The following is a 15,631-nucleotide window of genomic DNA, read 5'->3' as shown; positions in this document are numbered from 1 at the left end:
CCCCCATCCATGGTCGCTCCAGCACCACGGCAGTTTCTCTGCCTGGTAACTCCGGCCAGGTCACCACCTTTAGTCCACCCTTCTGGGGCCCAGCTTGCCTCACACTAAAAGTCCAAAGAGGTCTTTCCACAGACAGAAGTCCTTCTGCCATCGCTGGGGCACTTGCTCAGCCTGTAGCCCCCTTGCTGGGCTTGGGAACCCTCTCCAGGTGCGTGTACGCCGCCTCCTCTGGGGCCGGTAGGGGAACCCAGTCCCACCCTGACATTGATAGCAGCCCAGGGCCCTGGACCCAACAGCTAGGTCTGCTCCTTTCTCTTTGCTGCACTTTTCCAACCTCTCTTCTCAAGTTCCCCTCCAGGCTTTCCTTGCTGTTCTGAACTTCCTACCTCGTTCTCAATCCTGTTGCTACCCCAGCTGGGCTGTATCACCACTGAAGTCTGGCTCTTTAGGAGGGCGGATATGGTGCCTCTCAGTTCGGGCTCATTCTGTAATCAGCTTTCTGTGAGTGCCAGGGGGCTCCATTTCCCCTTCCACTAGCTCCCCATTTACAGAGAGCCAGAGCAGTACCTGCAGCAGGGAGCGGGAGTTGCTGGTGGCCTCAGAGGCACAGGCCCTGCAGCGCCTCGGGCACCTGGCGCAAGTGCCGCATGATACGGAGCTGGTGCATCACATTGGCCGTGACGTCCTCCTGCTGCAAGGGAACGAGAACCTGTCTGAGACTCAGACGCCTCCGAGGAATCAGGGGGGATTAACGGCCCCTGGAACCAGCAGCATTTCCACCCAGCCCCTGCCCACCTCTGAGGGATGGATTCCCCCTCCTGACCCCCAGGATGGAGTCTTGTTGTCCTTCCTAGTGACCTCCAGTGGCAACCCCCCTCCTTGTACGGGGAGCTCCTGCCACCTCCCACTCAGTGCCCCTGACAGCTGTTCCACCTCCAATCCACAGCTCAAGTTCTCAGACCCCTCTCCTCCAGCCCCACCCAGGTTGGGTAGGGAGGGGACTGTAGCGGGGGGGCAGGAGGGATTCTGGCAGCAGTGAAGTGGGATGTGGGGAGGTTGAGACCTTTCCCCAAGTCACCCCAGCCACTAATGCTGAAGCCGCAGGATGGCAGCCGTGGTGAATGGGACGGATCGGCAGCCCCTGCTGACTGAATCCTCCTGTTCTCTCCAGCAGGGCCGGCTTTAGGAAGGGCGGGGCCCAATTCGAACATTTTTGGCGGGGCCCCGGCAGGGATGACTAACAAAAAAAAAAAATGTAAAAAAAAGCCTTTCATTTCTTCCATGTATTATTTACTTTCCATAACTATATAAATAATAAAATTATATATTCTGTACATTGCATCATATATGCTGTTGATCGGTTATTAATGAGCTCCGTTTCTCGTGTGTGGGTCCCCGCCACTCCCTGGGGGTGTGCTAGGGTGACCAGATGTCCTGATTTTCTAGGGACAGTCCCGATTTTTGGGTCTTTTTCTTATAGGATCCTATTATCCCCCACCCCCTGTCCCGATTTTTCACACTTGCTGTCTGGTCACCCTAGTGGTGTGCACATGTGTGGGTCCCAGCTGCTCCCTGCCCCCCTCATTGAAGCAGGTGTGCAGGGTTACTGCCCTGGGAACTGCAGGGCACCAGTGGACATGGGGCTGGCTGGAGGCAGGGCAGGGGCTCACTGGAGGTAGGGTCTGGCTGCAGGCAGGGCAAGGGGTGCGGGGCTGGCTGGAGACAGGGGTGTGTGGGGCTGGCTGGCTTTGGGCAGGGCCGCAGGGGGGTGCGGCAGGGGTTGCCTGGAGACAGGGCAGGGGGTGCGGCAGAGGCTGGCTGTGGGCAGGGGGGCAGGGCTGGCTGCAGGCAGGGCAGGGGGGCAGGGCTGGTGCGGGGACGGGGTGCAGCAGAGGCAGCTGGAGCCCCGGCCCTTTAAATAGCCCCTGAGCCCCCCGCTATCCCAGGGCTCTGGGGGCTATTTAAAGGGCCCAGGGCTCCCCTGCTTCTATCGCCCCGGCCCTTTAAATAGCCGCGGGAGCTCTGGGGAAGCAGCGGGGCTCCAGTGGCTATTTAAAGGGCCGGGTTGGTAGAGGCAGCGGGAGCCCCGGACTTTTTAAATAGCCTCCAGAGCCCCGCAGCCCTACCCCAGGGCTCCAGCAGTGCGGGGCTGGTGGCAACTTAAAGGGCCTGGGGCTCCGGCCCCTGCTGGGAGCCCTAGGTCCTTTAAATTGCCCCCTGGGGAAGCCGAGCCACCCTGGTACAGCGCACCGGCTCTTGCCGGTACACCGTACCGGGGCTTGGGCCCGGGGCCCGATTCAGGGGAATTGGTTGAATTGGCCTAAAGCCGGCCCTGGTCGGGGTATGGCCACAGCGCCGCAGGGAGGGGAACCCTGAGGTGTGGGAGCTGGGTGGGTACTGGGAGTTCCTCCTGAAGGGACGGGGGTTGGCCAAGGTCACTCAGCCCCGGGGTGTGGGAGGGGGACTGGCTGAGGGCACTCAGAGCCCCAGAAAGTGGGGGGGGGGGCTGAGGGGAGGGACTGACCAGGGGCACTCAGAGCTCTGGCGGGGGGGGCTGTCCGGGGGGGGCACTCACAGCCCCAGGAGGTGGGTGGGGGAGGGGCGCACAGGATTTCCGGAATTCCCTGGCAGTGAAGAGCTGCTGGCGGCAGGGAGGAGCCAGCCGTGACAATCCCCACTTGGGATCCCTGGCTGGGCTAGTGGCTATGGGGGCCCGTGGCCAAGCTGCAGTGGAAGGTGACCTGAAGGAAATGCCTCGGCCTCCAGCTAGGAAGGGCCTGGGCCAGCAATGACCCACCGTGCAGTGTCCCAGCTCCCTGCCCCACACCTGCGGGGCACGGCCCCTCCTCTGTAGGGAGGTTGGCATGTACCTTAGTGCTGCTTCCTCCATCCCCAAAGGCCTCTCCCAGCCAGTCTCTGGCAACCCCTGCCGTTCAGTACGCACATTACCCTGCTGTGACATACCGGGGGGGGAACCCCTCGGGGATGGGGGCGCTGTCACACAGCTGGGCAATTTAACCCGGCTGGGCAGGAGTGACTGTCTCCCTGGAGCTGGGGTCTCTGCTCCTCTGAGTCTCAGCCCAGGTGTCTCTCTGCCCTTCCCCCCAGTCACCCCCGGGCGAGGTGGGAGAGCCCCACGTTGCGTTCCAGCCCCGCATTCATACCCACAAGTGCTGGTGGGTTCCAATCCCAGCTGAACACGCCCACCCGGCTCTAGTGCGGAGCAGAAGGGCCCAGAGCTGCCCCACAGACCCTCTGGCTCTCCGAGCCAGCTCTTACCCATCACTGCAGCACGTCTGGCCCAGGCTGAACGCTGCTGCTCTGTTCAGAGAGGCTGGCACTTCTCGCTCCTGCCGTACGAGGGGCAGGTGCTGCTACCGACTGCTCCCCCTAACCCCCGCCCTGCTGCGCTCTGGGGATGCTGCTCTGCTGTGGAGCTCTCAGGTGTCTTGAACTGGAATTTGTTTGGAGAGAAACTGCTAAGAAGCCCTATCAGCCCCGAGCAGAGAATACCTGGGAGCCTGCCTGGGTCGGGCGGGTCTGGTACAGCCTCCCCCCAGATAAGGCTCTTCCCTGGACCTGCCACTCATTGGAATCTGGAACGATTCCCTCCGAGGTAACACCCGGGGCAGCCAGGGCAGGGCAGGGCACGGCCTGCTCCCCGGGAGCGTTAGGGCTTTCAGGAGTCAGAGGTGCCAGCGGAGCAGGTTGTACGTTAAAGCAGCGAAGGCAGTTGGGGGGGGCAGAGGAATTGGGTGCTTTGCCATTGCACTTGATCAGCTCAATTTGAAAATTCTTTCAAAGGAAATCCAGATGTATACATCTGACTGGGGTACATGTACACACATACACACACACACTCACGTGCACACACTCATGTGCACATACATGTACACACATACATACGCACATGTACACATACATATATATACAGACGTACACATACACGCACATACGCTGTCCCTGGAGCGCCCCAGGATGCGACTGACGGGGTGGCTGGCTATTATGGAGGCAGAAGTGGGTTGGGAGAAAATAATCAAGAAGAACTTTTGCTGAAAATGCAAACCTAAGCTGGAAATCTGTGCAGGGCTGGGTCAGCGAAAATGATCTTTTGAGCTGTTCTTATTAACCGTGGTCCTGTACTTCCTGGTTTGCGTCGGACCCAGGAAGGAGACTGGGCTGCTCTCAACTGTAGAAGCCATTGGAATGAGCCAGGTCGGAATGAGCCAGGCCCTCAGAGCCTTCTGCCACCAATCGCCCCAGCACTCACTGATCCACACCAAACCACGTCCTTCCAGTCAGGCAGTTTCATATGCACACGTCAAACCCTTGGTTTGCCACTCAGACACCACGGTGATGGGCACAGTAAGGACCGAGAGACGCTAAACAGGCAGACAGACAAGGAAATAGTGGCCCTGCCTACAGGTGTGTGTGTGGTGCAAACGGATGAACACCAGTTGCTGGCTGAAGGCACAAACTTAATTCCCGCATCTCCTGTCTGTCAGCTGTCAGCTATCGTTCGCTTGGCAGCCTGAGCTCCGATTTCTAACGCAGCGTTTTGCTCTGGCCTATTGTGGTTCTCATGTCCGGGGGCGCCTTGGCCCCTGGTATCAGGAGCGGTGCTAAGGAGGCTGTTTTTCAAAGGTCCTTAAGTAGGGTTGCCAACTTTCTACTTGCACAAAACCAAAAGCCCTTGATCCAACCCCTTTCATGCCCTTCTCTACGGCCCCACCCCCACTCACTCCAGCCCAGCCCACCTCTCTCAGTCGCTCACTCTCACACCCTCACTCACTTTCACTGGGCTGGAGCTGGGGGTTGGAGTGCAGGGAGGGGTGAGGGCTCCGGTGGGGATGCGGGCTCTGGGATTGGGCTGGAGATTAGGGGGTTGGGGTGCCAGAGGGGGATCCGGGCTGGGGCAGAGGGTTGGGGTGCAGAGTCTGGGAGGGAGTTTGGGTGCGGGAGGGGGCTCAGGGCTGGGGTAGGGGATTGGGGTGGGGGTGTGGGGTCTGGGCGGGATTAGGGTACAGGAGGGGGTTCCGACCTGGGGCAGGGGGTTGGGGTGCCGGGTGTGAGGTCTGGGAGGGAATTTGGGTGTGGGAGGGGGTTCCGACCTGGGGCAGGGTTTCTGGGTGCGAGCTCCGGCCAGGCGGCGCTTACCTCAGCCAGCTCTTGGTCAATGGCACACCGGTGCTAATGCAGGCTCCTGACCCCTGGTCTCCCTCCGCTGGCAGGCTCTGAGCAAGGTCTGCCCAGAGAACATGGATGACGAGCTCTCGATCCTGCTGACAGCACCCCCCAGCACAGACAAACTCCAGCACATCTTGGAGGTGAGCAGAATGGGGAGGGGCCGCAGGGGTTTTACCTTAGCCCTGGGGACTCCTAGAAAGAAGAGACTGGAAAATCCATGTTTCTATTGGATCCTTCCGAGTATGCATTTGTGATATAAACTCACTGGGTGACCTTGGGGTAACTCACTTCCCCCTTACGGCATCAGTCTTCTCCACTATCAAATCTACACTGGGGAAGAAGGACAGAAGCCCCGACAATCACCTTCACCTCTGGGTGTCTGGTCCTGGGAGCCGAAACCAACTGGACTATCTGCCCCATCTCCTAAACTGCCCTGTCTTTCCCTCCTAGGGCCTTGTCCTTAGTGCTCAGCCTGGCCCCTTCCCAGCTTGTCCCTGACCTTTAAAGGACGCTCCAAGACCCTCCCATGCCTGCTTCCCTTGGGGTCTCTCTCCTGGCTGAGCACAGGCTGCCCTTCTATCTCTCAGCAGGCCTGGGTCCTAGTCACAGGCTGCTTCTTGTCACGTGACCCCAACACTTCTTCCCTTCGCCCTAGGGAGCTGCATCACCTGGGCTAGGTGCAGTTGAGCTCCAACCCCGTTCCTGGCCATCTCACCCAGGGACAGGTGGAAACTGGAAACCTGTGGGTAACAGTAACTGGTTGCTCCCAAAGGTGCTGAAGACACAATGGAAGAGGAAATCCTTTGGCCTGGATTGAAATTATTCCGACTGAAAGTGAATGAGAGAAAATAGGTCCAGAGTTCTCTTCCTAGCAGCAGAAAATGTAGCGATTGATAGAGGTTCAGGTCAGAAAGGACCATTATGTGCATCTAGTCGCCCCTGCTGTATAACTCAGGGCTAGAATGTGACCAAGTGGTTCCTTCAGCCAACCATAGCATGGGACTGAGCCAGAGCACGTCTTTTGGAACGACATCCACATGCAGGAGAGCCAGCTGGCTACCAGAAAATCTCTCTTCTGCAGTGACGTGGGCTTAAGGGACACGGGGGAAAAGACATGGCGGCTGTGACTAAACTTAGAGCAGCAAGGCCAGGAAAACCAGGGTTAGGTCCCAGGCCTGGCTATCAGATCTGCTGTTTTCTATTCCTGGCTTTGGGACCATGAGCGAGTCTCTGCACCGCTGGGTGCCTCGGTTTCCCCAGCTATCAAATGGAGCTAATCAAGGTTTTGTTTCTTCTCCCCATTTTACAGGGTGGGAAACCGAGACACAGTTGGGACCTGTCTACACTACAGGTCTGTCGTGCGTTTGTAATCTGCTGACCCCCACATGTTGTTCAGAGCCTATGGATAACACAGCTCCTAAAGGTACCTTTGTTCTGTGCTTATCCCCTCTGTACCAGCAGGGCTGGACAGCATTTCTCACTGTGATGTGGGGAGCAGGTCCTGGGTACTAAGGGTCTGAAGAAGCTCTCAAGGACTAATTTTTTAAAATAATTGTTATCAATGAATTGGGAGAAAACATAGAATCACTGCGGATAAGATTGGGGGGTGACAAAATACAGGCAGAGTGGTAATTCCTGATGGCGAGAGGGCAGTGATACAGAGCGATCTGGCTCATTCGGCCAGCTGGACCCATTCAAAGAAAACAAGTTTGAGCAGAGCCCAATGCAAGGTCCTATACGTGGCAACAAGGCACGCCGGCCACACCTCCAGAATGGGGACGTGGATCCAGGAAAGCAGTGACTCTGAAAAGGATTTAGGGGCCAGAGTGGAGAAGCCACTCAACATGAGCTCCCAGTGTGATGCTGTGGTGAACAGGGCTAAAGCCATCATTAGACGTAGGAGCAGAGCCGTGAGTAGGATAGGGAGGTGACACAGCAGCAGTGAGACTGCTATTGGAATAATGCCTCCAGTCTTGGTGTCCTCCTTTGAAAAAGATGGTCCTAGAAATTGGAGCTGGGGCAGCAAAGAGCCATCAAATGTTCTGAGGGCTGGAGAAAAATGCCTTCTAGTGAGCTATTGAAAGAGCTTAACCTGTTTAGCTTATCAAAAGAAGATTGAAGGGGACTTCATTGAAGTGTTGAAGTGCCTTAATGGAGAGAAAATACTGGGTATTAAAGGGCTCTTTAATCGAGCAGAGAAAGGCAGAACAAGACCCAATGGCTGGAAGGTGAAAAGAGACAAATTCCTATGACAAATAAGGCACAAATATTCAACAGCGAGGATGATTGACCACAGGAAGAAGCTACCAAGGAAAGTGGTGGATTCTCCATCTCTTGATGTCATTAATAAAGAAAAGATGCCTTTCCGGAATGTGTTTGCCCCCAAAATAGCTATTGTGGTAGACAGGAGGCCTGTGATATGCAAGGGGTCAGATTAGATGCTCTAACTGTCTCCTCCGGCCATAAAGTCTACTCATTTCAGAGAAACCGAGTGTAGCATTGGGAGCAGCCTCTGATGTTTTACTGTCTAGCCGGCTTGCTTCCTAGAATGAACACTCATTGAGCGGGGTGATCCACAGGGAGTAGCTCAAACCTCCAAAGGGTCTGGCCTGCGGCAGGACATTAACACTGCAGGGGAGGGGTGGGTGTGGGAGTGACATCACAAAGGCCTTTTTCAGGACCTCAGCCTATTGGCCAAAGGTGCAGGGGAGGTGGTGACCTCACAGAGGGATGCTGACATCAGCCAGGCAGGACAGGGGCGCAGGGCCAGGGAAACCTCAGAGACCCCTGTGGCTTTGCTTCAGCAAGTCTCCTTCTCGAGGTCTCTCTTTGAGGTCTGAGAGAGTATTTGGGTTCACGTACGTGAGCACCAGGAGGAACCTCTTTTGAGTTTTCTCCTTTCTTTTTCCTGATTTCACTAGAAAACAGACGTCCCTGTTTAGAAGGTAAGAGCCTCCGAGAGGTTTGGAACCTGTTCAGTCTGATGCATCTGGCGCCAGTTGAATTTTAGGCATGGAAAACACTAGCTTAAGGTGGCCGAATTTTATTCCCCACCTGGGATTTTGTCCCTTAAAATCACTGGGGACATTAGGGTTTGTCCTTTTTCTTTTACCTTTTCCTCCATCCCTCCCTCCTTTCTCTTCATCTCTTACTTCTTTTGTCCTTTCCCCGTTCCCCTCCCACCACCAGGAGGGGGGTGGGTCTGTGTCGTATGGGGTGCTCTACAACTCCCATTGTGGGAGGTCCACCGAAAAATGTGGCGTTGAAATAGTGCTCAGACAGTGATCCCCAGCGGTGACCTGGGCCATCCTTTGGGCTCTCTGGTGAGAACCCTCATCCTCCCGCCCCTCAGTCGCTACCCTGATTGGCTGAGCAGGGGGTTATTGACAGGGAGGAGACTCAGGTCCCTGTTGTTTTCTTTTAAGACCAAGTAAATAGTCATAACCAGTCATATGTTCAACAAATTTTGCTGCTTCTCTGCAGTTCATTATTTTCTCTACCATTCCAGTTCTCCTAAAATACTTGCTGGATAATTACTATGAACTCTTGCTGGTCTGGAACTCACTTGAGAACACTTTATTCAGGTCATTCAATGTCTGAAATTCAAGATCCGATGGTTAGTTTGAAAATCAGGGCTCTTGGGTCCTATTCCCAACTCTGCCACGGACTGGCTGTGTGACCTAAGACAAGTCAATTCTCCTTTCTCAGCCTTAGCTTCTCCCTCTTTCAAGTAGGGATAACAATCCGCTCCTACCTACCTCCCGACAGGTGGAGGATGGGGATCTATTGGAGAGTGTCACTAGGAGCAGTGCATAAGATGAGGTGTCCTATCACGTTTACTCAGATCAGATTAGGACATAATAGAATGGCTGAAATAGTCTATTTTATTTGTATTTTATTATGTTGCAATTGTTAAGAGCAGCAACTACTTAGCTCAGACTGAAACATCTTATCTAATTTTTGAGATCTAAGTGTCTCCTCTTTGTGTGCGACGAGACAAACACGTACTCCTGTTCTTTTTGTGACACAGAAGATGCTTTTGTTTTGCAACAAAATATTTTTGCAAAGAATTTTCATGCCACTTGATATGATTTCAAGAAACAAACTGGTTTAGTTTGAATGGGATTTTCGGACAGAAACGGTTTCAATGAAATTTCCCCACCATCTCGATTTCTGGGCTCTATCCCTGTCTTTGGGGGGGTTGCTGTCTGTTAGAACAGGAGTCTGATTTGGATAGGGATAGAGACCTCTTTAATGTTTTTAATGAAGTAAATACTAATGGGAATTGTGTGATCATGGGAGACTTTAACTTCCCAGATATAGACTGGAGGACAAGTGCTAGTAATATAATAGGGCTCAGATTTTCCTAGCTGTGATAGCTGATGGATTCCTTCACCAAGTAGTTGAAGAACCAACAGGAGGGGATTGCATTTTAGATTTGGTGTGGGTAGTGAGGATCTCTTAGAAGAAATGGTTGTAGGGGACAGCCTTGGTTTGAGCGATCATGAGCTAATTCAGTTTAAACTAAATGGAAGGGTAAACAAAAATAGATCTGTGACTAGGGTTTTTGATTTCAAAAGGGCTAACTTTAAAAAATTAAGGAAATTAGATAGGGAAGTGGATTGGACTGAAGAACTTGTGGATCTAAAGGTGGAGAAGGCCTGGAATTACTTCAAGTCAAAGTTGCAGAAACTATCAGAAGCCTGCATCCCAAGAAAGGGGGGGAAATTCTTAGGCAGGAGTTGTAGACCAAGTTGGATGAGCAAGCATCTCAGAGAGATGATTAAGAAAAAGCAGAAAGCCTACAAGGTGTGGAAGATGGGAGTGATCAGCAAGGAAAGCTACCTTACTGAGGTCAGAAAATGTAGGGACAAAGTGAGAAAGGCCGAAAGCCATGTAGAGTTGGACCTTGCAAAGGGAATTCAAACCAATAGTAAAAGGTGTGACAGGTTCTATAGCCATATAAATAAGAAAACAAAGAAAGAAGTGGGACCGCTAAACACTGAGGATGGAGTGGAGGTTAAGGATAATCTAGGCATGGCCCAATATCTAAACAAATACTTTGCCTCAATCTTTAAGAGGCTAATGAGGAGCTTAGAGATAATGGTAGGATGACAAATGGGAATGAGGATATGGAGGTAGATATTACCACATCTGAGTTAGAAGCCAAACTCGAACAGTTTAATGGGACTAAATCGGGGGTCCCAGATAATCTTCATCCAAGAATATTAAAGGAACTGGCATATGAAATTGCAAGCCCATTAGCAAAAAATGTTAATGAATCAGTAAACTCAGGGGTTGTTCCGTATGACTGGAGAATTGCTAACATAGTTCCTAGCTTTAAAAAAGGGGAAAAAAGTGATCTGGGTAACTACAGTCCTGTTAGTTTGACATCTGTAGTATGCAAGGTCTCAGAAAATGTTTTGAAGGAGAAAGTAGTTAAGGACATTGAGGTCAATGGTAATTGGGACATAATACAACATGGCTTTACAAAAGGTAGAGCGTGCCAAACCAACCTGATCTCCTTCTTTGAGAAGGTCACAGATTTTTTAGACAAAGGAAACGCAGTGGATCTAATTTCCCTCGATTTCAGTAAGGCATTTGATACGGTTCCACATGGGGAATTATTAGCTAAATTGGAAAAGATGAGGATCAATATGAAAATTGAAAGGTGGATAAGGAATTGGTTAAAGGGGAGACTACAACGGGTCGTACTGAAAGGTGAACTGTCAGGCTGGAGGGAGGTTATAGTGGAGTTCTTATATTATGGGAACAAGTAAATAACTTTTCCTTATTCACTTTCTTCACATCACTCATGATTTCATATACCTCTATCATATCCCCCCATAGTCTCCTCTTTTCCAAGCTGAAAAGTCCTAGCCTCTTTAATCTCTCCTCATATGGGACCCCTTCCAAACCTCTAATCATTTTAATTGCCCTTCTCTGAACCTTTTCTAATGCCAGTATATATTTTTTTGAGATGAGGAGACCACATCTGTACACAGTATTCAAGATGTGGGTGTACCATGGATTTATATAAGGGCAATAAGATATTCTCCGTCTTATTCTCTATCCCCTTTTTAATGATTCCTAACATCCTGTTTGCTTTTTTGACTGCCGCTGCACACTGCGTGGAAGTCTTCAGAGAACTATCCACGATGACTCCAAGATCTTTTTCCTGATTCGTTGTAGCTAAATTAGCCCCCATCATATTGTATGTATAGTTGGGGTTATTTTTCCCAATGTGCATTACTTTACGTTGTCCACATTAAATTTCATTTGCCATTTTGTTGCCCAATCACTTAGTTTTGGGAGATCTTTTTGAAGTTCTTCACAGTCTGCTTTGGTCTTAACTATCTTGAGCACTTTAGTATCATCTGCAAACTTTGCCACCTCACTTTTTACCCCTTTCTCCAGATCATTTATGAATAAGTTGAATAGCATTGGTCCTAGGACTGACCCTTGGGGAACACCACTAGTTACCCCTCTCCATTCTGAAAATTTACCATTTATTCCTACCCTTTGTTCCCTGTCTTTTAACCAGTTCTCAATCCATGAAAGGATCTTCCCTCTTATCCCATGACAACTTAATTTACATAAGACCCTTTGGTGAGGGACCTTGTCAAAGGCTTTCTGGAAATCTAAGTACACTATATCCACTGGATCCCCCTTGTCCACATGTTTGTTGACCCCTTCAAAGAACTCTAATAGATTAGTAAGACATGATTTCCCTTTACTTAAACTATGTTGACTTTTGCCCAACAATTTATGTTCTTCTATGTGTCTGACAATTTTATTCTTTACAATTGTTTCAACTAATTTGCCCGTTACTGACATTAGACTTACTGGTCTGTAATTGCCGGGATCACCAATAGTGCCCTTTTTAAATATTGGTGTTACATTAGCTATCTTCCAGTCATGGATACAGAAGCTGATTTAAAGGACAGGTTACAAACCATAATTAGTAGTTCCGCAATTTCACATCTGAGTTCTTTCAGAACTCTTGGGTCAATGCCATCTGGTCCCAGTGACTTATCAGTTAATTCCAAAACCTTCTCTAGTAACACCGCAATCTGTGACAATTCCTGAGATTTGTCAGCTACAAATGCTGGCTGAGGTTTGGGAATGGCTGGAAGGTGAAAAGAGACAAATTCCTATGACAAATAAGGCACAAATATTCAACAGCGAGGATGACTGACCACAGGAAGAAGCTACCAAGGAAAGTGGTGGATTCTCCGTCTCTTGATGTCATTTAATAAAGACTACATGCCTTTCTGGAATGTGTTTACCCCAAAAGTAGCTATTGTGGTAGACAGGAGGCCTGTGATATGCAGGGGGTCAGATTAGATGCTCTAACTGTCTCTTCTGGCCATAAAGTCTACTCATTTCTGAGAAACCGAGTGTAGTATTGGGAGCAGCATCTGATGTTTTACTGTCTAGCCGGCTTGCTTCCTAGAATGAACACTCATTGAGTGAGGTGATCCACAGAGAGTAGCTCAAACCTCCAAAGTGTCTGGCCTGCGGCAGGACATTAGCACTGCAGGGGAGGGGTGTGTGTGGGAGTGACATCACAAAGGCCTTTTGCAGGACATCAGCCTATTGGTCAAAGGTGCTGGGGAGGTGGTGACCTCACAGAGAGATGCTGACATCAGCCAGGCAGGACAGGGGCGCAGGGCCAGGGAAACCTCAGAGTCCCCTGTAGCTTTCCTTCAGCAAGTCTCCTTCTCGAGGTCTCTCTTTGAGGACTGAGAGAGTATTAGGGGTCACGTACATGAGCGCCAGGAGGAACCTCTTTTGAGTTTTCTCCTTTCTTTTTCCTGATTTTACTAGAAAACAGACGTCCCTGTTTAGAAGGTAAGAGCCTCCGAGAGGTTTGGAACCTGTTCAGTCTGATGCATCTGGCGCCAGCTGAATTCTAGGCATGGAAAACACTAGCTTAAGGTGGCCGAATTTTATTCCCCACCTGGGATTTTGTCCCTTAGAATCACTGGGGACATTAGGGTTTGTCCTTTTTGTTTTACCTTTTCCTCCATCCCTCCCTCCTTTCTCTTCATCTCTTACTTCTTTTGTCCTTTCCTCTGTTCCCCTCCCACCACCAGGAGGACTCTGTGTGTGTGTCGTGGGGAGTGCTCTGCAATGGGAACAGGGACAATTCTCCAACTTTGGGCAGTCGAGAGCCTGGGTGAGATAAGGGGCGTTAAAGCCCTTTGTAAAGGAGAAAGGGGAGTTTCATGGTGTTGAGCACCAAGGAATTCTAAACTTTGCTAAAACATCTAGTCTGCAGAAACCAGAAATGGTTGGGGCCACGTTGTAACCATTGTCTTTTTTAAAGCCCATTGAGGGATGTGAGTCCCACCCTTTTAGGTATCTGGGGTGCTGGGAGAAGAGAAGAGGTGCCTGTCTCCATTTTATGGCCTCAACAAACTAAGTGCTGTGCCCCAGTTCTCGTCAGAGATCCCTGAAAAAGAACGTCTTCCCATCCATTAACATACCTGGAAAGATACTGGAACTCCTTATTAAACAATCAGTTTGTCAGCACCTACAGGACAATTTGGTTCTTAGGACTAGTGAGCATGGACTTGTCAAGAACAAATCATTCCAAACCAATCCTAGCTCCTACTTTGGCAGGGTTACGGGCCTAGTGGAGGTGGGTAAACAGTAGATGTGATCCATCTTGGTGTTAATAAGGACATTCTCACAAGCAAACTAGGGAGATGTGGTCTAGATGCAATTAGTATAATATGTGTGCACAGATGGTTGAAAGCCCGTACTCCAACAGCCCAGAACCAAACACTCCTCCTCCTGGGCAGTGCGCTCTGACCTCTAATGGTCAGATGCTGCTTAGCACTGTCAGAGCAGCTTTTGCTGGGGGATTCTCCCAGCACTTTCCAATAGTGGGAAAGTATGAAATCCCCATTTGACTGCTGGGGACAGAGCCTAGAGCGGGGAGCAACTTACCCAAAGTCCCACAGGTCAATAGGAAACCAGCAATGGAACCCAGGAGTCCTGACTCCCAGTTCCCTGCTCCAGTCACTCCAGCGGAGCACACTCCCTCTCAAAGCAGGGGGACCGGACATGAAGGCCTGGTTGTAATTGCCAGCTATGGGAGGGAGTGTGCAGCAGTGGTTAGTGAAGGGGCCTGGAAATAAGGACTGCTGGGTCCCATCCCTGGCTCTGACACTTGGTGTGACCCTGAGCCAGTAGCTTCCCCACCCCAGGCCTGTTTCCCATCAGTAGGGTTGGGGTAGCAGCCCCTACAGACCAGGGGGGTTGGGAGGCTCCAGGAAGGTGTGTAAAGTGCCGGGATGTCAGGATCCCGGAGGTGCTGTCACCCCCGCATTAGGCCAGTGTTCTGCACCCCCTGCTGCTGGCTGAGTTTCTCTGTCCCTTGGCAATAAGATAGACTCTTGTTTTCACAGCCAGTCGATCGCCCAGTGCTATCCCCCTGCCTGCTGGCTGGGCAGGGTAACTCCTCAGGTCACCACCACCCTCTCCAGCCTGCCTTGGCTTTGGGGAGTGAGGAGGAGGGCGAGGGACGATACTGAACATCCTCCATCCATCGCTCCGTCAGCAGAGCAAGTGAGTGGCATTAGGGTTCCCCGTTGGCGTCCCCTGTCTGTCTGGGGAGAGGCAGAAAGAGGGGGAAAGAATCTCTCCCAAAGGAGATTGGATTTGCAAACCGCCCCCAGGAGCCCCTCGCTCTCAGACCGGGGAGGGGCTTCTCCAGAGCCGTCTCCAGTGTGTTTGGAAAGGTCCCAGCAATGGGGCTCCCAACGCTTCCCTTGTGGGAGACCGTTCCCCAGGCTGAGCGTCTCTGAGCTGGGCCAGACCCTGTGAGCTGCTGAGCATGGAAATCAATGGGAAAGGCGGGGGTCCTGGCCTTGCTCTGCCTCGGGACTTTGACCTGGGGAATGGTTTCCCAGGAGAAGTCCAGACTCCTGGGTTCTGTTCCTTCTCTAGCCTGGGGGGGAGTGTGGCCTGGGACGGCAGGAGGGAGCTGCTTGTCCAAAGTGACTGAGCCCAGTGATGGAAAAGGAGGAGACTCCCCGGGCATTGCAGCCTCAGAGGTGACGAGGGGGAACGCTGGGAGCAGATCATGCAATGAACTCCTGCCAGTGCGTGTAGATTGCATTAGATGCACCCCTGTGGGGGGAGGAGGAGCTGCTCTGGCTGGGGCAGGGATGGGGAGGGACCAAACAGGCTGGTTAGTGAGAGGCTGCCTTGACCCCAGACTCACGCCCGCTCCCCGCTCGGTTCCAGGGTGGCCAGGCTCCTGAGGATGTTCAGGAAGAAGGCTCTGCAGGTGGCCCCAGAGCCTGAGGGAAGCAGCTGCCATCTTCCCCGGGACCAGAGCGGCCCCTCCGTCCCCACTGGCGGGGAAGGAGCTCCCGGCCAGGCCAGGAGGTGGAAGTGCCCAGTCTTCTGGCGGAGAAAACCCGCTCCC

At 51.9% G+C, this 15,631-nt stretch overlaps 1 long non-coding RNA gene across 1 annotated transcript; it reads left to right on the top strand.

Annotated features, from left to right (window-relative positions):
- The first annotated feature begins 5,115 nt into the window (after positions 1 to 5,115).
- On the top strand, positions 5,116 to 15,526 carry LOC135978662 (uncharacterized). The gene is made up of 4 exons (XR_010596042.1): positions 5,116 to 5,327; positions 6,497 to 6,610; positions 14,607 to 14,766; positions 15,448 to 15,526. It is a non-coding gene; the product is annotated as an uncharacterized LOC135978662 (long non-coding RNA).
- The last annotated feature ends 105 nt before the right edge of the window (positions 15,527 to 15,631 follow it).

This window comes from Chrysemys picta, unplaced genomic scaffold (genome assembly GCF_011386835.1).
Source record: "Chrysemys picta bellii isolate R12L10 unplaced genomic scaffold, ASM1138683v2 scaf374, whole genome shotgun sequence".
NCBI classification, from domain to species: domain Eukaryota; kingdom Metazoa; phylum Chordata; order Testudines; family Emydidae; genus Chrysemys; species Chrysemys picta.
Note: the sequence above shows the minus strand (reverse complement) of the source record. Positions and strands in the feature narration are given on the sequence as shown.